The sequence below is a fragment of the Leucoraja erinacea genome, chromosome 4 (assembly GCF_028641065.1).
Source record: "Leucoraja erinacea ecotype New England chromosome 4, Leri_hhj_1, whole genome shotgun sequence".
In the NCBI taxonomy this organism is placed as follows: domain Eukaryota; kingdom Metazoa; phylum Chordata; class Chondrichthyes; order Rajiformes; family Rajidae; genus Leucoraja; species Leucoraja erinaceus.
In genome coordinates, this window is record NC_073380.1 from 41185338 (window position 1) to 41212862 (window position 27525).

The 27525-nt window shown below is 43.5% G+C and overlaps 1 protein-coding gene across 3 annotated transcripts in view; it reads left to right on the plus strand.

Moving 5' to 3' along the window:
- LOC129696308 (peroxidasin homolog) overlaps positions 1–27525 on the plus strand; it is a 481759-nt gene that overhangs the window by 325725 nt on the left and 128509 nt on the right. The gene's annotated exons all lie outside the window — the stretch shown is intronic.

Genomic DNA, 27525 nt, shown 5'->3' on the forward strand with positions numbered 1-27525 from the left:
TTTTATTTACATCTAAATGTTCACTACCTTGGATTCCTCCTCTCCAGAGCAAATAAATCAAGTCTGTGCATTCTCTCCTTATGATTGAAATGCTCAAATTGAGTTGATATCCTGGTGAATCATCCCTGCACCTTTTCCAGTGCAATCACATTCTTGCTACAGAGTGATCGCCAGGGGTGCACATAATGCACTGTTATCCTTTCCCATCCTAATCTGCCACTTAGTCCACATAAAAACACCGAATGCAGGCAGTTTACTCCCTCACATAAATGATGTTCAAGGGCCTCATAACTCCAAACAATTATAACCAATATGATTCATTAAAGCTGCTTTAAAGGAAACAAATTGTTTTTTGAATCTCACTATTAACTGATATAAATACGTGATTGCTGCTCATTAATTAACGTGTCTTAAAATAGATGTAGTTTTGTTGTATAAAGGCAGCTCTGATCACCGCGTGGGTGTTTATTTGTTTATCGACATTTCAAAAAGTTACTTTTACAATATTATCAGTTAGGATCAGTTCATTCTTTCTTTAATTCTGATTGCTTAAACAGCTTTCTGTTTAAGCAATCATAATTAAAGAAAGAATGAACTGATAGAGGGAGTGCAGAGACGGTTCACCAGACTGATTCCTGGGATGTCAGGACTGTCTTATGAAGAAAGACTGGATAGACTTGGTTTATACTCTCTAGAATTTAGGAGATTGAGAGGGGATCTTATAGAAACTTACAAAATTCTTAAGGGGTTTGACAGGCTAGATGCAGGAAGATTGTTCCCGATGTTAGGGAAGTCCAGGACAAGGGGTCACAGCTTAAGGATAAGGGGGAAATCCTTTAAAAACCGAGATGAGAAGAACTTTTTTCACACAGAGAGTGGTGAATCTCTGGAACTCTCTGCCACAGAGGGTAGTTGAGGCCAGTTCATTGGCTATATTTAAGAGGGAGTTAGATGTGGCCCTTGTGGCTAAGGGGATCAGGGGGTATGGAGAGAAGGCAGGTACGGGATACTGAGTTGGATGATCAGCCATGATCATATTGAATGGCGGTGCAGGCTCGAAGGGCCGAATGGCCTACTCCTGCACCTAATTTCTATGTTCTATGTTTCTCTGTTTCTCTTTAATAAGTTAAAGTGCATGAATCTGTGACCTTTTGGGATTAAGATATTTTGTGACAATGTCAATAAATGCTTGGGATGCCATAGACTATTAAAGCACATGGTTTTACTTACTGATAACATACTGACGACTGGTGCTAAGAACACAGGTGTTGAGTTAACAATGGTTTCATTACCTAATAATTCTGGTGGAAGTTAATTGTAAGTGAATTACTCATATGCCTCAGCTAGAGGGTTGAAAACAAAGCTACAAACCAGATTTACCTCACATGTTCCTTAAAGCAAAGATTTTTTTTTAATAAATATAATTTGTCCACTTATTGCAAGCGGATTTTCTTACTGGCTTCAGTTTTGGCTTCTGAAGTTTTGAGGACTGGCAACCATCTTTCTTACCAGAAGATCAAGTCTAATGAGAAGATAGTTTTGTTGCATCGGCAGAAATGACCAAAGTTCAAAAACATCTGGCAAGAGGTAAAGGAACAGCTGATGGTGGAGAAACTAGTGCAGGAAATTGTGAGTGAGAGTGCTGGTGTGGGTGCACCGTTTAGTTTAGAGATACAGCAAGGAAACAGTCCACACCGATCAGTGATCCCAGCACAATAACGCTACCCTGCACATACTAAGGATAATTTTTTACATTGATACCAAGTCAATTAACCTGCAAGCCTGTACATCTTTGGAGTGTGTGAGGAAACTGAAGATCTCGGAGTAAACCCACGCAGGTCACATGGAGAATGTACAAATTCCGTACAGACAAGCACCAGTAGTCAGGATCGAACCAAGGTCTCTGGTGCTGTAAGGCAGTAGCTGTACGGCTACACCACCGTGCCCCCCCAAAGGCTTTTCATTCATTCATGGCCCAACACATTGTGACATGGGGCTTTTTATCAGTTCTTGCAAATATTGGGCATCCTGCTTGGAAAGAAGTTGGAACGGGGTACTAGATAGATAGAGCTCTTAAAGATAGCAAAATCACGGGATATGGGAAGAAGTCAGGAATGGGGTGATGATTGTGGATGATCAGCCATGATCACTTTGAATAGCAGTGCTGGCTTGAAAGGCCGAATGGCCTACTGCACCTATTGTCTAAACCATCCTGCCTGTTTTCTATAAATCATCTAACTCTAAATAACCTTGATGAGGAATTTAATTCTTTTAATTTAGAATTTGATACATTTTACCTTACAGTTGGCAAACAATATAAAACTATTTCCAGAATTTTATTAGGAGAAGGAAGCTATCTGATTTGTTCTCATTGGACAATAATATTGATCAATCAACTGAATTAATTTTACTTTTGACTTGTATTAATCTGTCATAAAAAGCAACATGATTCTCAGTGACTGCATTCCTTTGCAGATCACAGTGTCCTGCCATATCTCCTTCCACCTCAGTGAGTTCCGTCTGTGGGCATAAGCTAAGCTAGAGACTTTGCTAAGTTAGTTAAATTCTTTACTCATGAAAATTCGTGCAAGTTTAGACATTGCTGGGAGCCCAAAGCAGTCATTATAGCTTAAGTATATATGAAGTGGGATTTATAAGTTTACAACTGTCTTCAGCAAAGTTAAGATGAAAACATCCAATGAATGTTTGGATGTTTTCGGGGATTCCCCATGATATCGGGGAAAAAGCAGGAACAGGGTACTGATTCTGGATTATCAGCCATGATCATATTGAATGGCGGTGCTGGCTCGAAGCGCCAAATCTACGGGCTGACTCAAAACTACTTTCCATGTTTCTATGTTTCTACGTCACTGTACATACAAGCACATGATCATTCTAGCAGCTCATTTTGGCTAAGAATTATGATTGCAATGATGAAATAAAATACTTTAAAAAGCCCATGCTGAAAAGACCTTGCATTTGTATACAAAATATCCTATAGAATCTAAAACATCACCAAGACTAAAAGGCAGTTGGTGCAAGTGTTTGTGTTTAGCATTGCTATTTTTAAAGAGAATGCTGAGGCATAAAAAAGTTTCCTCACATAAAAGAACATTGTTTTTGAGAGTGTGTATAAAGTCCATGATGATATGAGATGAGTGAGAGGAGAGTTTGTTTCTATTCTACACAAAATACTAAATGTTAATAACAAATTTGAAATGTGTTCTTAATTCGTGATCTTTGGTTTCCTCACATACTCCAAAGACGTACAGGCTTGTAGGTTATTTGGCTTGGTATAAATGTAAAAAATTGCCCCTAGTGTGTGCAGGGTAGCATTAATGTGCGGGGATCACTGATCGGTGTGGATACCGTCTCAAGGCAGAGTTAGATAGAGCTCTTAAAGATAGCAGAGTCAGGAAGGAACGGGCAAGAACGGGGTATTGATTGTGGATGATCAGCCATGATCACAGTGAATGTAGATGCTGGCTCAAAGGGCCGAATGGCCCACACCTATTATCTATTGTCTAATTTGTTAATGATTTTTAGCTATGATTTGGTGATCACACACTAAATCAGAAGGTTGGAGGGGGTTCAATTTGAAATATAGAAAACTGAGCTGAGAAACCAAGCTGGCTGGCCAAGACAGTACTGAGAAAGTACTGAAGATAGAATCAAAAAGCTGCAGTAACTCAGCGGGACAGGCAGCATATGTGGAGAGAAGGAATGGGTGACGTTTCGGGTCTGAAAAAGGATCTCGACCCAAAACGTGACCCATTCCTTCTCTCCAGGGATGCTGCCTGTCCCGCTTTTTGTGTCTATCTTCGGTTTAAACAAGCATCTGCAGTTCCTTCTTACACACTGAGAGAGTTCTGTTTGGTTAGGTGAACCTTTAAGGACTTGTCCCACTGTACGAGGTAATTCCCCCACCTTGGTCAGTCTGACCACCTCTCTTTGTTCCTGCTCCCTAAATACACACCTCTGATCAGACGTGTGAAACCTACCGTGAGGACAGTGAAGGTTTGGCCTGAGGGGGCTGTCTCTGTTTTACAGGAGCAGTTTCAGCAAACAGACTGGAGTCTGTTTGTTACCCAGTCCACCTCTAACTCCCAAGTGGACATCAACTCATACACCTCAACAGTCTTGGACTATATAAAATTCTGCACTGATAACGTCACTACCCACAAAGAGATAAAGACCTTCCCTAACCAGAAGCCGTGGATGAGCAGGGAGATCAGACTCCTGCTGAAGGCTCGCGATGCCGCTTTCAGATCTGGCAATGCTGAGGGATACAGCTCATCCAGGGCCAATCTGAAAAAGGGAATTAGGAATGCCAAACTCAATCACAAACGGCGGATTGAGGAGCATTTCCAAAACAACTCCGACCCCAGGCGCATGTGGCAAGGAATCAAATCCATTGCTGATTACCAGAAAGTTAACACCCCTCCCCCAGACAACGCCAGCCTTCCTGACGAGCTAAACCATTTCTATGCTCTCTTTGACCGGGACAACAAAACTCCAGCTATCAAAGTTGCTCCACCTCCGAATGAACAACCCCTCAATCTCTCCACCTCTGCTGTACAAGATGCACTGAGCAAGGTGAATGAGCACAAAGCTGCCGGCCCCGATGGCATCTCCAGGCGGGTGCTCAGGGCATGTGCTGGACAACTATCCCTAGTCTTCACTGACATTTTCAATCTGTCACTGGCCCAGGGTGTTGTCCCCACTTGCCTCAAGACATCAGCCATCGTGCCAGTGCTCAAACAATCAGCCACAGGGAGCCTCAACGATTTCCACCCAGTGGCACTCACCCCTGTCATTGCTAAGTGCTTTGGGCGGCTGATCTTGGCTCACCTCAAAGCAAGCCTCCCCCCCACACTAGACCCCCATTAGTTTGTCTACCGGACCAACAGGTCTACAGAGGAGGCCATATCGGCGGCCCTACACTCTGCCCTGACCCACCTGAACAGCAATAACACCTACACCAGGATGCTGTTCATTGATTTCAGCTCCGCCTTTAACACTGTCATCCCCGCCAGCTTGATCACCAAACTCAGCGGACTTGGCATCTCCACCTCCCTCTGCAACTGGACACTGGATTTCCTCACCAACAGACCGCAGTCTGTTAGGGTCAACAACCTCAACTCCTCCACTATAACACTGAACACCGGTGTGCCACAGGGCTGTGTGCTCAGCCCTCTCCTCTACTCCCTCTTCACCCATGAGTGCATCCCTAAGAATGGCTCCAACGCCATCATTAAATTTGCCCGCGACTCCACGGTGGTAGGACTGATCAGTGACAACGACGAGTCAGCCTACAGGGATGAGGTCCAGCATCTGATAACCTGGTGTGCCAACAATAACCTAAGCCTCAACTCCAAGAAGACAAAGGAAATTATTGTTGACTTCAGGAAGATCAGAGGGTGCAGACATACCCCCATCCATATAAACGGGACTGAGGTGGAGCGCGTCTCAACTACAAATTCCTCGGGGTACACATCTCGGAGGATCTGTCCTGGTCCCTCAACACCTCCAAGCTGATCAAAAAGACGCAGGAAGATGAGAGGCAAAATTTGGAAGATGAGAGGCAAAATTCTGATTCATGTTTATCTGTCAAACAACATCACTATAATCAATTATTTCGTCATTTTCATTACTGTAGATGGCACCATACAGTATTTAAATCCAGTGTTTTTTTCCTCTATATTGCAATGGTAACTGCATTTATTTTATTTTCTGAAAAGTGCTCTGTGCCATGCCCAGCACATGAGCCATCAATACAAAGCTTTCTATCTTCTACTCCTTCCTTTTTTTTGCTATAACTCTCCTCCCTTTTGTTTCTCAGGTATAGCAGAATCTGCAAGAGAGAAAGATAGTGCCGGTATTGCACCTTTGGTTATGTCTGGGACTTTGCTTTTGTAACAAACTGCTTTCACAACCTCCAAAAGTGCTTTCACAGCCACAGCACAATGGACAATTGATAATAAAGCAGTCATAAAGCAGCCTGCAAACTAATAGCTATAGGGGATCCCCCCCCCCCCATAGGCGCTTTGGTCCAAATTGCCCTCACCGGCGCATCTGTGATGAAGGGGTTTGATCGAGTATCATGTGAACAGGGATGGACAGAATTGATAATGGAGAGGCGAAGTGGGTGGGGGAATAATGTTAACCCCCAAAAAATGTAATTCTCAAATGTTTTCTTAGGATGTGAAGCTGAACAAATATACTACATAATTTTGGAAACCAACTAACAATAGTGGATGGAGAAAGGTTAATGATAAGCAAGGCTCACTGGGAAATATGATCGCAGAGTTTTTTGTGGTTTTGAGCTATTGGATAGAATTTTGCCCAGATTCATTAATGTGTGCAAACATTTCCAGATCAAATTCTTCCTGCTATGTCACCCCTTTGATGTCAATATGATTTCCTCATCAGGGAGGGACACATGTGGTGATGTCCTTTGTAGTGTGTTGATTTTATTGGAGATTATGGAGGGATATGGACAAGTTGTTCTACATTCTCTCATTGTTGGGAGCTCTTACATATTTTAGTATGTGAAACCAGATAAGGATTTACATAGTAAATGTTAGATCCCTAGTGAGTGTTGCCAAGTGGGGATTTCTGGGAGTACTGTCTGGTTGACTAAAAGTGGCGGGGCAGTTGGAGAGCTTGGCAAAAAAAGCATTTGGCACACTTTGCTTCATTAGAAAGGATATTGAGTACACAAGTTGACACATCATGATGCAAGTGTACAGGTCATTGATGAGACCATACGTGTGCTATTCTGGCCTAAGTATAGGAAAGATGCAATTAAGTTTGAAAGTGTGCAGAAGAGATTCATTAGGATGTTACCTGTTCTTGCAGGCTTCTGTTCGAGGGAGAGGATGGATAGGCAAGAACTATTTTCTTTGGAGTGTAAAGGCTGAGGAGTTGTAAGGAGCAAAGAAAAAGTGAATGTTCACAATTTGTTTTTCCGGGCTAGATAATTCTAAAACTATGGGGAATAGGCTTAAGCTGAGAGAGGAGAGATTTAAGAAGGACCTCAGAGGGTAGTCTGTATTTAGAAAGAAATGCCGGAGGAGTCAACAGAAGCAGATACAATTCTGGCATTTAAAAGACACTTGGACATGGCTAGGAAGGATTAGTGGGCAATGGGCCAAATGCAGGCAAATGGGACTAGCGCACTATACCACGTCGGCACGGACATGGCAGGTTGAAGGGCTGTGTCCCGCGCTGTGCAACCTTATGACTCTCTGGCTCCATAGCACCACCAGATAGGTGAAAGCTTACCTTAAATGTTGGGCTTACTGAACTAACATTTCCAGAATTGATTCACTGGCCTACACCTTCATTTCACTATTGTGATTTTCCCCTTAGATACTATTATCAACAATCCGTGATCACCATGATCTTGATATTGACTTTGATCTTAGAACTCACTGACTTTGATCTTCCTTCTAGTATTCTGGTCTCTTCCTCCCCAAAAGCCAGGATAATCTTCCCATTCAATCACAATAGTGCCAGTTTAATATCACCCAGCACTATTCTGATATTCCTTCCCCCAAAAGATTTATGGAACTTTAGACTTTAGAGATACAGTGTAAGAACAGGCACTTCGGCCCACCAAGTCCACACTGACCAATGATTACCCCAAATGCTAGCACTATCCTACACACTAGGGACAATTTACAGAAGCCAATTAATTTACAAACCAGCACATGTTTTGAGTGTGGGAAGAAACCAGAGCACCCGGAGAAAATCCATGCAGTCACAGGGAAAGCATGCAAACTTCATACAGACAGCACCCGTAGTCGGGATTGAACCCAGGCCTCTGGCGTACTATGCCGCCCAGGTGGCGTCTGCCACCTCCCATTCCAGAACTGTGCTGAACCAACGTTTGCATTAATGAGCCCAAAAATAAAAGTGTTGGCTGTGAAGGCAATAAACACATGTGACATTACAGATGACAACACATTTTAATCTATTGTTGAATTTTTGCCCTTTATGAAGCCCAGATGTAGAAAAAAAATATTCTCTACACAAATAAACAGAAAACACAAATTATAACCCTGCTATACCATCTGTCAGCTCACAAACTGTGCAACGAATTACCAGGGATGTTAATTCATATGGGACATTTTATTATATTCCTCAAAATAACTGAGTGTTGGCAACTTCAACAATGAAGTCATTTCTTTCAGTTGTATACAGCAGAGTGCCAAAACTGCCTTATAATACTTGGTCTTAATCAAGGTAACAAACCAGGTAATAACCCCATTGTAACTATTATTGCCAAGTTAACATTCCGCCACCCAGTATAAAGCCTGCATCACGCAAAGTGATTGACCCCAAGGCTCCGGAGGCAGAGTCAGCCAGGACTCACCAACGAGAGGCTGGCCGTCTTCGGGGCTGAGGCAGCGGTGGCCCGACTTGCTGGTGCGGCGTTCTGGCTTTCGGCGACGGCCTGGAGCTGATGCAGCGGGGCTCGGAGCTGAGACTGCGGGACCCGGAGCTGGGGCAGCGGCCTGGAGCTGGGGCAGCGGCCCGGAACGGAGACTGCGGGACCCGGAGCTGGGGCGGCGGCCTGGAGCTGGGGTGGCTGCCCGGAGCTGATGTTGTGGCGGGCCGTCTCGGAGCGGAGACGGCGTTCCGGCTTTCGGCGGCGGCGACATCACCACGGAGGTCCGCTGGACTGGAGGGCGGCATCTCCGGCCTGGATCGATCGCCTCAGCGCAGAGGGAGAACAAGGAGGGAAGAGACGGAGACTAAGACTTTGCCTCCATCACAGTGAGGATGTGCTTGGTGAACTCACTGTGGTGGATGTTTAATTTGTGTTTATTGTATGTTTTGTTTTTATTGGTTCTGTGTAAGACTGCAGGCAACATAATTTTGTTCAGACCGAAAGGTCTGAATGACAATAAAGGAATCCAATTCTAATTCTAATACTAATTCTAATGTGCATGGAAATGTGATTTACACTGGATGTCAGATATCAGCTTGGATACGGTCACATTGACACAGTTAGTGGAGCCTGAGATACAAGGAACTGCAAATGCTGTAATCTTGAACAACACGCCAAGTGCTGAAGGAACTCAGTGAGTCAGGCAGCATTCATGAAGGGAATGGACAGGCAGCCTTTCTGGTTGGGGCCAATTTTGTCATTTACATCATACATGTTCCTCCAGCGCTTTATGCTAGCAGTCAGCGACCCAAGATCAATTTCAGAACCTGTGTGTTGTCAGTATGGAGCATCCACCTTCTCTCTGTGGCTGCATGAATTACCTTAGGGCCCTCCAATTTCCTCCCACATCTCAAAGACGCATGGGGTCAGAGGTATAGGAAGGAACTGCAGGTACTGGTTTACACCGAAGATAGACACAAAATGCTGGAGTTTGGAGACATCAGTGTCTATCTTGTGTTCAGAGGTCACTGCCCACTGTAAATTACCCGTAATGTGTAGGTGAATAATAGATTCTGGAGGGAGTTGATGGAATGAGGTGAGAATAGGTTACATAGTAAATAACTTGAGGAATGAGATTGTTCTGTGAGCTTTCAAAGATCCGACGACCAAAATAGCCTCATTCAATGTTGTATGAAAATATGGAAATGTCACTGAAAGCCTGTTATGCCACAGTTCATGGCGTATATATATATGACTCCCCAGCTTTATGATAGCGATTGATGGTGCATGTAGCTACATCTTTATGAATGGGTCATCGATTGGATGGGTTCAAGTGTTATTTTCTTTAATCTCATCAACATTATGGATTTTAATTAATTTAATATAGTTAAATTAAAGGCAGCACTGTGGCACAGCGATAGAGTTGCTGCCTTACAGCTCATGCAGCACCAAAGACTCAGGTTAAATCCCGACTACAGGTGCTGTCTTGTACGGAGTTTGTACATTCTCTCCTAGACCGTATGGGTGTTTCACCAAGATCTTTGTTTTCCTCCCACACTCCAAAGATGTTTAGGTTTGTAGATTCATTGGCTTGGGTTTGTGTAAATTTTCCTTAGTGGGTGTAGGCTTATGTTAATGTGCAGGTCAATAGACAATAGGTGCAGGAGTAGGTCTTTGGCCCTTCAAGCCAGCACCACCATTCACTGTGATCATGGCAGATCATCCACAATCATCACCCCATTCCTCTTCTTCTTCCCATATCCATTGATTCCGCTATCTTTAAGAGCTCTATCTAACTCTCTCTTGAAAGCATCCAGAGAATTGGCCTCCATTGTATGCTGAGGCAGAGAATTCCACAGATTCACAACCCTCTGGGCGAAAAGGTTTTTCCTCATCTCTATTCCAAATGGCCTACCACTTATTCTTAAACTGTGGACCCTGGTTCTGGACTCCCCCATCATCAGGAACATGTTTCCTGCCTCCAGTCCCTGGAAGTGTGTCCAATTCCTTAATAATTTTACATGTTACAATAAGATGCCCTCTCATCCTTCTAAATTCCAGTGTATACAAGCTCAGCCGCTCCAATCTATCAACATATGACAGTCCCGCCATCCCGGAAATTAACCTCGTGAACATACGCTGCACTCCGTCATTAGCAAGAATATCCTTTTTCAAATTTGCAGCACAAAACTGCACACAAGACTCCAGGTGTGGTCTGACTAGGGCCTGTGCAGACTCGGTGTGCCGAAGGGCCTTTTCCCGCGCTGTATCTCTAAACTAAACTAAACTAAACATAATGTGTTCTGAAATAAACTAATTATATACTTTGATTATTTCAATTTATTCTATACGTATTTTAATGTCACTGATTATCTGAGACATTGGGAAATGGTTGGAAATATTTTTGACAACGTAAGGGATTGAGACTCAGCAGGGCAGCACAGTGGTGCAGTGGTAGAGTTACCACTTGCAGCGCCACAGACCCAGGTTAGATCTTGACTCTGGGTGTTGCCAGTACGGAGTTTGTACGTTCTCCATGCGTTTTCTCCTTGTGCTCCGGTTTCCTCTCATACTCCAAAGAAATTTAGGTTTGTAGTTTTAGTTTAGTTTATTTTAGAGATACAGTGTGGAAACAGACAATTTGACCCACCGTGTCCGCTCCGACCAGTAATCCTAGTGCATTAACACTATCCTACACATACTAGGGACAATTTACACTAATACCAAGCCAATTTACGTACATACCTGTACGTCTTTGGAGTGTAGGAGGAAACCGAAGGTCTTGGAGAAAACCCACGCAGTTACGGGGAGAACGTATAAACTCTGAAGAGAAAAGCACCGGTAGATGGGATCAAACCCGGGTCTCTGGTGCTGCAAGCACTGTAAGGTAGCAAATCTACCGTTGCGCCATCATGCAACACCGTGCAGGTTAATCAGGTTCTGTAAAATTGTAAAAATTGTGACCAGTGTGTAATATAGTGCTAGAGTATGAGAATTGCTGGTTGGCGCAGACACTGTGGACCGAAGTGCCGGTTTCTAGACTGTATCTCCAAAAACTAGAGGCTGGGCATCAAGTTTCACCAGCTAAGGGCTAGTCATTACATGTGGACTGTTGGGTACTGGATGTGGCATCCAGCTTCTCCAAACTGGGATGGCCATGAGTAAGTGTGAAATGTCGGCTATGACAACCAACGACTCAGCTATTGTCACTGGCTGAGGATCGAGGCTATGGTAAAGCTAGGGATATGTTATTCTAGGATCTGAAATAATTCTTTTAAAATAACATTCCCTGTCATTTGATTGCATTTGGTTGATTGAAAGATACGGAATGGAAAAAGGCCCTTATGCCCACCGAGTCCACATCTACCCTAGATCACCTATCCACACTAGTTCTACATTATCCCACTTTCACACCCACTCTCTACACACTAGAGACAATTTTACAGACATCAATTAAACTACAAACCCGTACGTCATTGGATGTGGGAGAAAACTGGAGCATCCAGTGGAAACCCACACAGTCACAGGGGGAACATGGAAATTCCACACAAACAGCAGCCAAGGTCAGGATTAACCCTGTGTCTCTGGTGCTGTGAGATAACAGCTCAACCAGCTGTGTCACTGTGTACCCCTTTTGCATGCACTATTCCTCTATTTGGTGAAAGTTAAGGGCTTGTCCCACTAGGCAATTTTTTAGGCGACTGCCGGCGACTGTCATAGCCGTAGCAGGTCGCCGAAAAACCAGCGACTGTACTAATGGGCCTGTCCCACTTAGACGATTTTTTAGGCGACTGCCGGTGACTACGACAAAGGAATTCACCAAAGTCAACACCGGCGACAACTTGCGTCGCCTGGTGACAACCTACACCATCCTGGCGATAACCTACGACAGCACCTACGTCAGGAGAACACAAGCTACGATAAGCCCACGGTCGCCCACTGTCACCGAAAAATTTTGAACATTTCAAAATCCAGCGACGACCAGAAAAACGCTACGACTCTTTGGCGACTGAGGAGACTCCTCACGGCCATACAGGCAACACCCCAGCGACCGTGTGGTGACAGCGTAGTCGCCTAAAATATTACCTAAGTGGGGCATGCCCTTTATGTTATCTAAATACAAAAATAAAAATGTGCTCATTATTAAGCAAGGTGTTGACTAAGAGGGTCAACTCCTTAGTTTAGGTGAGGAAAAAAGTTTAGATGAGGAAAATGAATGGACCAAGGTGAAAAAACAAGAGCTCAATAAAAGTAGCTCTAAAGCTGCAGTGAAGACAGGGTGGCACAGTGACACAGCTGGTGATTCTGTTGCCTCACAGCGCCAGAGACGTGGGCTCAATCCTAATCTGTGACCGCGTGGGTTTTCACCATGTGCTCCGGGTTCCTCACACATCCCAAAGATGTGCCATTTGTACGTTAGTTGGCCTCTGTAAAATTGCCCCTTGTGTACAGGGAATTGATGAGAAAATAGGATATCATAGAACCAGTGTGAATGGGAGCTTGATGGTCAGCATGGACCTAGTTGGCCGAATGGACTGTTTCCATGTGGTATCTAATTTAATTAAAACTAAACTCAGGTAAATGGATAATACACATGGAATAAAGCCAGTGAGCCGAAGGACAGTCACATTGGAACTGTATTTAGCCAGGTCGCCAGGTGTAGAACATTTAGGAGCATGAAGAAAGTTAATGTACCATAGGTGCAGTCACTGATAATGTTTGTCATCGGCTTATGACCTTTTCCTTTTGTGGGAGGTGTTGTAACTGTATGGAAGTCATCAGACAAAGAGAAAGAGTCAATGGTCAGGCAGGCAAGGATCTTGGAGGTGTCTGGTGATGGAGAAATACTAATGCACAGAGGGCAAGTGAGCAATTCTTTTTAATGGGTATAGATGTCACCAGCGCTTGCAAGAGAGGGTCATGGTGCCTGAATGAAGAAATAGTTTACAACATGACCTGGGGCCCAGGAACATTTCCTGACGTCAATTTGGAGCAAATCAATTTTTATATAAGCTTGCAATAGATTGGTAACTGCTTGGCACCTTTGTTTGCTTTAACAATGTCCCATTGTAACTTAAAGGGTAGGAATAATAACATGAACTAACATTTACTTTCTTTTTGTATGTACCTTTTTCTTGCACAAGTTTTTTTTTGTATTTCATAAGAGCAATAATTTTACGACCAGATACTTGCATCAGAAATGTTGCAGGGCAGGTTTCCAGTAAGTGCTGCCAGCATGTGAAGTTTTCCTTTGGGAATGGATGGCTGGAAATTATTCCCAAAGTGTAATGACTTGAGTGTGATAGACATTCCCTGAAGGTTCATTGAAAAGCTGCACTTTATTACAATGCTGGCAATGGTCCTTCCTGGCAGATAAGTAGCTTTGGTAAACAAACAAAATACGAAACTATTACAGCATTAAATTAAACAGTAGATAGAGTCCTTATGACGTCAATTTCCAACTCTTTCCAAAGAGAATTACATATATTATTTCAAGTTCAAGTGAGTTTATTGTCATGTGTCCCTGATAGGACAATGAAATTCTTGCTTTGCTTCAGCACACAGAACATAGTAGGCATTTACTACAAATCAGATCAGTGTGTCCATATACCATAATATAAATATATGCACACATGAATAAATAAACTGATAAAGTGCAAATAACAGATAATGGGTTATTAATAATCCATTAATAACCCATTATTTTTGTCCGAGTTTTGTCCGAGCCAGGTTTAATAGCCTCTTGACTGTGGGGAAGTAGCTATTCCTGAACCTGGTTGTTGCAGTCTTCAGGCCAAGGCGGACTGAGGAATTGATACAAAGATGTGGCACAGCTGCTTGACAATCCTGATTAGCTCGGGGGAATCCCTGGCCTACGACTACTCAAAATGGAGAAGGTACATTCAACATGGCACGGACCCCAATTTCGATCACCTTTGTCAAGATTATGTGGTAACCCAGAGTGAATGCAAGAGCCCCCCTCCCCCTCCACATGCTGCCAACCTGACCCCATTGTCGAGGAATTTCTTATTTTCTGGACAAACAGATCATGATTCGGAATGGTATAATGATACAATAGTCCCATTTTTCCATTTTGATGGAAGCTTTTAAATGGGATCCTGACATTAACCTGTATCAGGACAGATTCTTGAGTGCAATAGTGTATTGTCACCAAAAGAACAGCCAGGCCAATCTCTGTCTTTTCGTTTCTTGTTAATGTTTTGATCGGATGAGAACAAAACCCCCGATTCCCCGATTCTTCCCCACCCCCCCCCCCCCCCCCCCCCCCCCCCCCACTTCACACCACATCGTCTTACTCCCAACCACCTTCACCTTCACACCCAACTTTGGTTTCAACTCCATTGCAGAGCCAATAGATTGTATTCCTTGCCTTCCAAATTGCATTTAACACAGAAGAAGGGTTTCGGCCCGAAACGTTGCCTATTTCCTTCGCTCCATAGATGCTGCTGCACCCGCTGAGTTTCTCCAGCTTTTTTGTGTAACCTGCATTTAACACTGGCTCAGTGCTTGTGGTTCATCAGTGAAGTACAAATGAAACCAAGCCCTCAAAGTAACAATGGCCCGTCACTGAGGATAGTAGGCAGGCAAACAGGATCAGACTAGTCACCCAAAACATAAATGTACACCACCTCTGATTTTTTTAATTTTGCTCTTTCTTGATATCTCAGCTTGTATCAAGATTTGCATTGCCTTTCTTTAAAATTATAATTCCTATTACTTAATCATTATGTTCAATATTGTGCAACCAGTGAGTTATGTTCTGTCTTAATCAGTGTTTCTCACATGAGGTATGTTGATACAATATTGAGGAATGACTATATTCTATGACAATTCTTTTTTAATTTAATCACCAGTAGACAACGTTCAAAGAGCAGGTTCAAACAAAGTTAATTAAGGGAGGTAGAAGGGAAATAGATCTCCCTTTGAACATGTTGAAGCCGTACCAGTAGGAAAAACTTCAGCAATTCTAAGATATAAAGAACCGTCTTAGAATTGCTGGGTAATAGTACAATATCTCTTTCATCTCTTGGTTTGTTCGAAAAAGTTATGAACTAACCAAAGACTAATTTTGCAGGGAAAATCCTAACTTCATGAGACTCACCATAATCAAATGTAAAATCCTCAGATAAATGTCATGCAGGCCCTTTGGTCCAACTCTGGTTGTAGCTCCGACCCCGGCAACTCTACCCCTGGCTGCGCGGCGCTCCAAATCCAGCGCGGCCCACGGGTGGACGCCCGCAGCCCCAGCTCCGCGATGTTGTGTGGCGGCGGCCACAGCGCTCCGGAGCTTACCGCATGGCGACCCGGTAAGGCATTGCCCACTCCCCGCTGGTATCCCAGCGCTGCGACGCCGCCGACTTTCAACATCGCGGAGCTGGGGCTGCGTGCGTCCGGCCGCGGGCGGCGCTGGATTTTGAGTGCCGCGCAGCCAGGGGTAGAGCTGCCGGGGTCGGAGCTCCAACCGGCGCCGCCCGCGACTGGATGCCCGCAGCCCCCACCTCCGCGATGTTGGGAGTCGGCGGCCACAGCGCTCCGGAACTTACTGCACGGCGACCCGGTAAGGCATTGCCCGCTCCCCGCCTCTCCGACCAGGTAGGGGACTAAGAATTAAAGTTTCCCCCTTCACCCTCCCCCCCCCCCATCAAATCCCTCCAAACTAACTGACTAACATTTAAGCAATGATTTACAATGATTCCCCGGTCTCCGGGGAGGAGGCAGCTGCTCCAGACTTTTCAAGCCGCCCGCGCTACCTACCTAATCTACGCTAAAAATCTTCCATTCTGAAATCCGAAAATGTCCGAAATCCGACAAGTGTCTGGTCCCAAGGCTTTCGGATAAAAGGTTGTGCACCTGTATTGCATTCAAGTGTAAGTTAAAAGACTCGCTACAGTATGCACCATATTGCACAATTTTAAGCTGAAAAATGTAAAAGCTCCATACCAATAGATGGGGAACACCTTCCTCCCACACCCTTGCCCCTCCCCCACCCCCCCACCCCCTCCAGTCGTTACGCTCCCTCGGGCTTGACCTCTCGCAATTTCTCACTCCTAATTTTCACCCAATGTTGGCAGCCCTGCTATTACTCATGTGGGTGTGTGTTCAGAAATGTTCTACAAAGTGCACACTTACACGTGTTTTGCATTAAGAATAAAAACAATGACTGCATGCAGCCAGCTAAAAGGAAAATTTATGCAAAGATAACATATAAATATGTGAATTGGGAGCAGGAGGAGGCCACACAGTCCCATGAGTTTGCTCTGCCAGTTGATGTTCATGACTAATCTGATTGTAACCTAATTCCCTGTTCCCTTCCACCCACATTGAACTTTCACCCAGTGACCCACTCATCTTACCACAAAGCAAACACCTCTGATTTACAAAAATATTCAAAGTCTCTGCTTCCAGAGTGCAAAGATCAAGATCCACAACCCTCTGAGAGAAAAAGAAATGTAATTTCTGTGCAAATCCTTATTTTATAAAACATTGACTCTGAGTCCAAATTTCCCCACGAGGGGTAACATCTTCTCCACAACCATCTTGCCAAACCAAATGTTTTAATTAATTCTCTTCTCACTTTTCTCAGTTCTCAATTTAAACTAATGCAAGCCCAACCTATTCAATATTACCTCATATGACAATCTGCTCACTCCAGGTGTTAGTTTATTAAAACTGTCTCTGTGCTCAAAGGTAGACACAAAAAGCTGGAATAACTCAGCGGGCCAGGCAACATCTCTGGAGAGAAGGAATGGGTGAAGTTTTGGGTCGAGACCCTTCTTCAGAGTCTCTACGCTTATTTATTTTAGCCAAGAATCACCCTCTCCCCACCCCCCCTCCCCATCCCCTCTCAGACTGATACTATTTCCCATCTCCAAAATTCTCCTAATTTCTTTCTATAGTTCCAGATCTATTCATTGCCAGCAGTTGATGTGACAATCGATCATATTGAGTTTTCCATTTCCTGCACTTATTCTAATTTACCTGCTTTTGAAGTTGGAGTGCTGAATTCAGTCAATCCCAAAATTATCATCAGACCTGCCAATAATAATAATAATAATAAGTTTATTTATATAGCACATTTATAGTCAATTTTCATTGACCCCAAAGTGCTTTACATAATTAAAAAAACAGTTCCATACAAAGCATAAAGATGGGTTAACAAAATAATAAAATGCATAAACAGGACACAACATGTAACATAAACATCCACCACAGCATCCATCACTGTGGTGGAAGGCACAAAAAATTTTGTCCGTCCTCCTCCATTCCCCCCCCCCCCCCCCCCCGTGGACAAGACCAGAGTCCAGAGTCCAGTCCAGGATCGGTCTTTCCTCACCGGATACCGCGGCTTCAAGATTGTGTAGGCCGCAGGCCGGCGGTTGAGATTTAAAGTCCCCGCCGCAGCCAGAAGCACCGTAGACTGCAGGGCCGGCGGTCGAAGCTCCCCTCCATGGGTGATGGTAAGTCCATGCCAGGCCCGCGGTAGAAGTTATCCGCGGGCCGGCAATAGTGGCTTCTTCTTCCCCCGGGTTCCCCACGAGGGATCCCGGGCTGTAGACGCCGCAGCAGCTGGAACTCTGCAGACCGCGCTATAGCTACGGTACTGGTGTAGTCTGGTAATCCAACTTCTATCTTACAAAGGCCAAATCTCAGCCTTTGGTTTTATCTTTATATCTCCCTCTGGACCATCTCCACCATCAAAAATCAGGTCTTTTGACCCAAAACATCGCCTATCCATGCTCTCCAGAGATACTGTGTGACCCACTGAGTTACTCCTGCACTTTGTGTCCTTTTGGTAAGGACTAGACTATAATATTTTGGCGCAAATAGAAAAACCGCGCAAACGGGAAGAGCACACGATCAGAGTTTTAATTATGTATAGGTAGATTTAGAACTACTACAATTCATGTACCACCACAACAGATCAACAACAGATACAATTTTGCTGGCATTCGACTGGTCAGAGCATGGTGAATCTATGGAATTCGTTGCCACAGATGGCTGTGGAGGCCAAGTCAGTATATATATTTAAGGCAGAGATAGATAGATTCTTGATTAGTACAGGTGTCAGAGGTTATGGGGAGAAGGCAGGAGAATGGGGTTAGGAGGGAGAGATAGATCAGCCATAATTGATCAGCCAGAGTAGACGATGGGCTGAATACCCTATGACCTCTTTACTGAACCACTTGGACAAAAGGGACAATACATCAGCTGTGCTGTTGTTCATCGACTAAAGTTTGGCATTCAACCCATGACGTACTTAGTGCAGAATGTAAATCAGATCACTGTTAGTATAAAATGAATCACTATGTGGCCCTTGTGGCTAAAGGATCAGGGGGTATGGAGAGAAGGCAGGTACAGGATACTGAGTTGGATGATCAGCCATGATCATATTGAATGGCGATGCAGGCTCGAGGGGCCGAATGGCCTACTCCTGCACCAGTTTTCTATGTCTATGTTTCTATGCTAAAATTGCCATGATGCTCAAACTTGTATCACCGATGGATGTCATATCTGGATTTAGATTAAAAAATAGTTAGCAAATAATGTGTTAAGTTGAATAAAATGCATCAGATGAACATTGCATAAAACATAATCAGCTGCCTTCGAAACTGAAGCTTATGAGCAAAGAGGTTCAATCACAACAATTGCGAATGGGAGACTGGCAGATGTTTATTTCTTCACAAAGACACCAATCACAGATAGCTGGCAAATTGGTAATGTAGAAACCGAATGCAAGGAGAAAAGCTTTGCAAAAATTGTTTTAAATTTAATCTTTACAGAAATATTTAAATTACTTTTAATAGCCTTTTCATGTGTGGTCTTGCAATTTACGAGAGGCCAGGAATGCAACATCTAAATTTAAAGGGGAAATGAATGAGTTTGACATGCAGCAATAATTTGGCATTTACTGTGTGGATGACTGGAATTACGTGATATGTGGGTATGTAGCAGACCTGTCAATAATATTTAACTATGGCAATGAAGAAATGCATGCATCAAGTTCAGTATGGCTGCAAAATAAATAGAAGCCACATACCGAAAACTATTCAGAAAATGGACAGACTGTCTTGGGTTGGGACCCTTCTTTGGACTGAACGTGGTTTTTCCACTTCCCGCCACTTATGTTGTCTGAACCATTAAATTCCTCCATCAATTTGATGTTTGCTCAAGGTTCCAACATCTACAGTTCTACTGTTACCTAAAAATATCGTGCTTATAGCGTGGCTCCAATTCAATAATACCACAAGCCAATCATCCCAGGGTCAGAATACTGCTGCAGATTTATTCGGGGGTAAAGTAAAAGTCCAATATCCTCAGCTGCTTCATGAAAGGCTTTTCTTCCTTCCTTTATAAGTGTAGATCTCTGTTGATGGTCATGCAATGTTCAATTCCATTCAAGCTCCTGAGCAAATGAAACAGTCGATTGTTACATGCAGCAATATCTAGATAGAGCCTTGACAGTACAGCACAGGAACAAACCCTTTGGCCCACAATGTCTGTGTTGAACATAATGCCATGTTAATCTCTTCTGCCTGCATTGGATCTTTATTGCTATATTCCCTACATATTCATGTGCTTACCCAAAACCCTCTTAAATGCCCCTTTGATATCTGCACCCCCCCCCCCCACCACCACCACCAATGACAGCATGTTCTAGGCCCCCAGCAGACTGTAAAAAAAAAAACTTGCTCCATACACCTCCTTTAAACTTTCACCTTCTGATTTTAAAACTATTGCGTTCAAGCATTTGACATTTTCACCTGTGAAAAAAGATTCTGACTGTCTATCCTATCTCAAAATGTTATATATTTCCATCAAGTCTTCCCTCAGCCTTCGATGCTTCAGAGCCAACAATCCAAGTTTGTCCTATCTTTCCTTGTAGCTAGACTCAAGGAATTCAGATAGTAATTTACAGAAAAAGGCATAAAATGCCTGACTAACTTAGCGAGACAGTTCGCATCTCTGAAGGACACGGTAGGGTGATATTTCAGGTCAGGTCCTTCTTGAAACTGTTAGATGGGTAACCTTCTTCAAACTCTGTATAGGTGATCTTTTGGGTTGGGATCCTTCTTCAGATTGAAGAGTCTGAAGAAGTCTAGCCGATCGGAGCTGCCTGGTCTGGCCGATCACAGGCCACCTGGGTCGTCCGCCCGCATTCCGGGGCGGGCCCGGAAAGTGGGAGGTCGACCCAGGCGGCCTACGATCAGCTAGATCAGGCATAGGCAGGAGTCGTGCGGCCCGATCGCGGCGGCGAGGCCCAAAGGCATGTTACTGGCGGGAGGCGATTGGCCAACCACGGCAGCGGGGCACAAGGCGGCATCCGGGTGCAGCGCAGAGTTGATGGCTGCATCCATAGCGGTCATTATTGTAGAGCTGGGCTGCCGACATCAGGTCACCACGGTAGATGGTCGGCTGCGTGCGTCAGGAAATACAAAATATCTGTTTTGGAATGTCGGGGTCACTAATGTAGAGGCACCAAACATGGTGAACAAATGGGTTATTTTATTCAGGCATTATAGGTTTGTTATACATGAACGTTGGTCCTCTAACATAAAGTTGTTGTTGCTGTTGTGAGCCCCCCACCCCACCTCCACCACCCTTCTTTACCATTCTCTCTATTTGGGGGAGCTCTGGTCATCCCAAGTAGGACGTGCTGGCTCTGGAGAAGGTCCAGAGGATGATCCCAGGAATGAGTAGGTTAGCCTATGATTACTGTTTGTCGGCACTGGGCCTATACTCCCTGGAGTTTAGAAGATTGAGCGGGGACCTCATTGAAACATACAGAATAGTGAAAGGCTTGGATAGAATGGATGTGGAGAGGATGTTGCTACTAGTGGGATAGTCAAGGACTAGATGTCGTAGATTAAGAATTAAAGGCCGTTTGTTTAGGAAGGAGATGAGGGGAAATTTATTGAGTCAGAGGGTGGTGAATCTGTGAAATTCTTTGCCACAGAAGGCTATAAGTCAGTGGGTATTTTTAAGGCAGAGATAAATAGATAGGTTCTTGATTAATAAGGGTGTCAGAGGTTATGGGGAGAAGGCAGGAGAATGGGGTTAGGAGGGAGAGATAGATCAGCCATGATTGGATGGCAGAGTAGACTTGATGGGCTGAATGTCCTAATTCTACTCCTTTTCCTTATTACCTCATGATCTAAGGTTCTCTTATTCAGCCATCCTTCTTCCTTACTGGAACATGCTGGTCCTGAAACCTGTCGTTCCGTGAAACCAAATTTCAGGTTTGAAGCTTGAATTGCGTATGTAAGCATATTCTGTGATTTGTGTTTAGGAGGATACATTTGCAACCCAGTTGTGCTAATACCTAGCCATTATTCCACACTGGAAGAACTCCTGGGCTCCCCTAAATGTGCCATCAATTATGTGATGAATGCTTGGTCAGATGGCAGTTTAGGTGATTTAACGCAGGTCTTACCATGGCTGCTTAAACTGTGATGATAACATTGGGATTGAATGCAGCAATATATTTTACAGCCACAATCTGAGCTGGCCAGGCATATGATGTTGATTACCAGCCCACATCCGGATACTGACACTTCTCCCCTCTACCTTTATGATGAAGTGAACCATTCTCTGGCAGAGCTCCATACTGAGATTTTCTAAAGATCTGCATTCTCTATGAATTCTTTTGGGGGAGACTATCAATGTTGGTATATTATCCTTAAATGCTTTCCTACGGTTCCTTTCTCAATAACGCAATGTGCCTCCTTTCAAACAAGGAATGAGTGAATATCCACTGAGAATTGCGTTATGTGTTACCAATCCTCTGGCTGTGATGGGAGTAAAATTATCCTTCACAGCTTCAAAGACAAGTTCCAATCCTGTATCGATGCAATTATGAAAAGAAACACGCCCCTAAATATTAAACAATATTTAAACAATATACTCAAGAGTCACTCTGCATTTTCCTCAGGCTGCAAACCGCTAAGTGAATCAACAAGATTCATCTTTGATTTAAGTGTTTAGTTTAGTTTATTATTGTCACATGTACCAAGGTACAGTGAAAAGCTCTTTTGTGACATGCTATCCAGTCAGCAAAAAGACAATGCATGATTACAATCAAGTCGTCCATAGTGTACAGATACAGGATTAAGAGAATTACGTTTGCTGCAAGATGAAGTCCAGTAAAGTCTGATTGAAGATAGTCCTAGGGTATCGAATAAGGTAGATGAAAGGCCAGGACCGCTCTCTAGTGGTTATAGGATGGTTCACTTGCCTGATAACAACTGGGAAGAAACTATTCCTGAATCTGTAAGTATTTTTTTTTCTGTTATCCATAGTGAGTACATAGTGATGTACATCAGTGTTTTGCCCAAATGCTAAATTGGTGACACAAAATAAAATTGTGACCTTGAATCACAATTGTGACCTTGAACTTTAAAAGATCATTGTCGTGGTTTCTCCCCTATATGTAAAGACCTGTCCCACCCCGATTATTCCTCCTTCACCCTGCTCCCGGTGAAAACATACAGAAGCATGAAAGCGTGCACCATGAAGGACAGCTGTTGTTTGCCTCTGAATGTTGTTTCATAAGCTAGGGTACTGCCTGGTTCACCTCTACCCCATTCAGTAGACCTTGTCTACGGAACTGATGAGCTACACTGCTGAGAACTATTCTGCACTATGTATCTTTACCTTTGCTTTATCGACTGTATTCTATCTATTTGGCTATTTGACTTCATATATAGTATCTATATATGGTATTGTATATTATATATCATAATATACAATATATCATATATTTATATATAGGATTACCTGAACTGATTGGATAGTATACAAAACAAAGCTTTTCCCTACCTCGCAACTCTTGACAATAATAAACTTAAGCATAAACCTGAACCAAAACCTAAGCAACTGTCCAGTTACCCACATGCTGTAAATCCATCAGCTCCATTAATAAAAACCTCTCTGCATGGTAGTCAAGCGCTACTGTGGAGATGAGAGACAATCGTGGTGAAGCTGAGACGAGGGAGTTTTTACAAAGGAGGAGGGGGATTTAATGGTGAACAAGTCTCAAGACGAAGGCCCCCTGACCAAAAGGGAGGTCGATGATGCAGAAGGCTCCAAGCCATGACTGGCATTGGCAGCATCAGGGTGCAGAAACTGAAGCCAGCAGCCATCACTGAAGCCATCATTGTGACTTTGAGTCCTTACTTTAAAAGATCATTGTTGTGGTTTCTCCCCTACATATAGGGCTGAAACTCAGCTCATAATCAAACACTTGTCCCACCCCAATGAAGGGGTGATTGATTTGATGCCTGGTACTACTGTACATTAAGATGCCTGTGGTGTGGAAAGGGGAATTTATAAAATATAAAATTGATGTTCTTGCAATCGTGCATAATTGAGTGCATTGTACTCCTTTTTGTATTGCAAGTGAATAATGAAGATAATAGCTCACAACCACTAGATTCAATTTCCGTCAGTATGCAAGAAATGACTGCCAAGCATATCAATGGCATCCGCATGTGTGGGAAACACAACAGAAAAATGACATAGGTTTTAGGGTGAATCACAAAAAAAGGAAGTGCCTAAAACATTTTTTCCAATGGGTAAGATTTCAATGGAAAACACTTCAAAATGTGTTAAATATCCTTTTTGCGTAGAAAAAAACAGCCATAAACTGATCAGATTTCTGGGCATTCACCCTTTATTTACATCTTACTTTCTCCTCTCATTTGAGCTCTAATATTTAACAAACAACTCAATGACTTCACAACGGCACATGATAGGGCTGCTACCTTTTCCGGTTTCACATAATGTTTCATTTAAATCCAAATACACAGTGTGGCTATGGTGTTTCAATAATTGCCAGTAAATGCTTCCACATGTGAGAAATAGAGCAACTAGGATGAAATGAGATTGACAAACAATACCAAACAGTAAAACTATGATTGCAAGAATAGAGTAATTAATCTTAACTGTTCCTCAGTGCATGGCTAGGGTTCCCTGAGCAACATTTAATAGGTTTTTTTTCCACTGTTAAAAAGGACAGACAACTCTCTGCAAATATTAGACACAAAAATCTGGAGTAGCTCAGCGGGACAGGCAGCATCTCTGGAGAGAAAGAATGGGGTGACATTTCAAGTTGAGACCCTTCTCTCCAGACCCTTCTGCCTGCCCCGCTGAGTTACTCCAGCTTTTTGTGTCCATCTTCGGTTTAAACCAGCATCTGCAGTTCCTTCCCATACATTTCCCTGCAAATATTACTAGGTGTGGTCAAATTGTTTTATTTCAAATCTCCAGGCTTGTTTTTAAGATCCACTGGAAGACCTCGTCAAACTATTATTCTTCTGGACGTGATGCCATGCGTATGTTTCAGTTTAGAAATGTGTTGGCAGAGGGAAGTACTTCACTGGAGTTGGCTTTTTGCATCGATGACTTGCCGTTCCTTTCTTGTCTTCACTCACTTCATGTTGTTTTATAAAGTGCTCTTGTGCATGAGGAGGATCATGTGTTGTGTATTAAAGAAGGGTAAGTGCTAAATGTTCTGGGCAGATGAACGATACATTGAATGACATAGCAAATGGCCTTTGAAGACACTGATGGAAACCCCTTGAAAAACAACCAGGAAGGTTTTCGATCTCAACTTGTTGAGCGCACGAGATCATTATTCCGGGCTGCGTTTCAGATTTGAATATCTCCATTTGGTATTTGCTCTTGGCCTAATCAAGCGTCCACTTTAGCTCCAGGAGGCACTAAGTTTCCTGGCATTCCAAAATGGGGCACTTGACAATTGGCGTCACATTAACCTGGTAAATATAGGGTAGGCAGATGGACAACTTCAAAATCTACTTGCTTCTTGAAAATCTACTTGCTTGCTTGAAAATTTACAAATGATCACTCAGCCCATGCCTGCTCGTTTTAACTGTCACCACCAATCGATCTATTCACTATACAGTTTTTTGTTGATAGAAAGGAATGGGGCAATGCAACCAATCTTGTTCTTTCATTCATTTTATAAACATATGTGTGAGGATGAAATAATTTGTGCCGCATTGCATTTCCTCTGATTGCTTGGCTGGATATGTTGGCAAAAGTTGGAAAGGTTAGGTCTTGTTTGTTTCTCCAATAGATGGCAGTGAAGCAGAAATTTTGTTAGTGAAACTGAGTTGAGGTTTAGTGTAACTTAGAGATAGAGCATGGAAACAGGCCCTTCAGCCCACCGAGCCCGTGTCGACCAGAAATCCCCGCGCCAACCAGAAATCCCTGTGGGAGGAAACCAAAGATCTCGGAGAAAACCCACGTAGGTCACAGGGAGAATGTACAAACGATACACAAACAGCACATAGTCAGGATCGAACCTGGATCCCTGGCGCTATAAGCCATGTAATGGGCCTGTCCCACTTAGGCGATTTTTCAGGCGACTGCCAGCGACTGTCAGAGTGGAACACACACACATGTCGCTTCCTTCACCAGTCCGTTTACACAGAAAGTGGTGAATCTGTGGAATTCTCTGACACAGAAGGTAGTTGAGGCCAGTTCATTGGCTATATTTAAGAGGGAGTTAGATGTGGCCCTTGTGGCTAAAAGGATCAGGGGGTATGGAGAGAAGGCAGGGATGGGATACGGAGTTGGATGATCAGCCATGATCATCTCGAATGGCGGTGCAGGCTTGAAGGGCCGAATGGCCTACTCCTGCACCTATTTCCTATGTTTCTATGTTATGCAGGCGGAGGACAGGGCAAATAGGGGGAGCGCTGTCTGAGTAAAATTTACACGGTGCATGCAGACACAACCTGCGATGAACAGGAAGGTTGGCGCTGTAATTAAGACGGCTAAAGCACAGTGTATGGTAAGTCCTTTAAAAGAAGGAGGAGAAGGAGTGGAGACAACCTTTAGCCAGAAATACATGGCTGTGAAGCCTGGCGGACATTTAACATTACCAGTCAGTTATCCTTGGTTCTGCAAAACTACTGCTTACATTTTCTTTCCCAATGAGCCAATGAAATTCACCAGTCAGCACTGGCTACAACCTAAGAGAACCTTCAACCTCCTGGCAACCCACTAGGACCTCCTGGCGACCCACCTACGGCACGTGAATTCTTACGACTCTCCATGGCGGCTTCATTTTGGTTGCCGCTAATTTTTCAATATGTTGAAAAATTTGCGGCGACCATAATGAGGCCGCAGCTAGTTCCCAGAATGCGGGAACTCCTCTCGACCATGAAGGCGATACCCCGGCAACCACCCGCGAACATGTGCCGCCTGTATAGTCTCCTGCAGTCGCCTAAAAAGTCGCCTAAGTGGGACAGGCCCATAAGGCAGCAACTACACCGCTGCGCCTTCGAGCCACCCTATTAACTAAAAATAAGTGAAAGTTTCATTACTTATTTACAGCATTAGACACAGTTGTGAGACCTATAGGTCATGAATCTTGGTCTAAATTTGCAACATGGAGGAGAATATCCAGTGCAAAATATTTCAAAGTTTTCCCTATTTGCTAGACTTCTCCCTCCTGTTTCATCTAACAGACAGAAAACTAATTACTCTTGGAAATGAACACCCCAGGTTAGACTGGCTAAGAGTATGTTATTGCCAAGCAGCAAACATTCTATATGTGACTATGAAATGGACAAGTAGGTTTCCGATACTAAATATTTAATTTACTTGCTGATGACCTGCCAACTTGTAAAATGGTACACTCAAGGAACAAATACTTGTGGTTTTGTTCACTGTACAGCTAAAATAGTTCAGTTACAATTCAAAGATTGTGTTATTGATTTTACTTTTAGGATACAAAACTATTCTTGTCAGCAGATTCCTGGAGCAATTAAAAATGCAGCAAACGAGAAAACGTATTAAAGATATAGCCAAGGTCTCAAGAATCATGAATTTACTTGCAATTCCACATAGATCTACTGTTGTTTATTCTTGTAGTTGCTGGCAGCATTAAGCCTCCTGCATGAATACAAATGTCCCAACTCTGCTGGAGAATTCCATCATCAATGCCCTGGCTGCTCCTGGAGCACACAAAAAGGGTGGTGGCAGATGATTACAAAGCTACAAGGAAAATAGTTAATGGACGCTAGGAGTTAAGGGGCTGTCCCATTGTACGAGCTAATTCAAGTTTTCTCCCAAGTTTC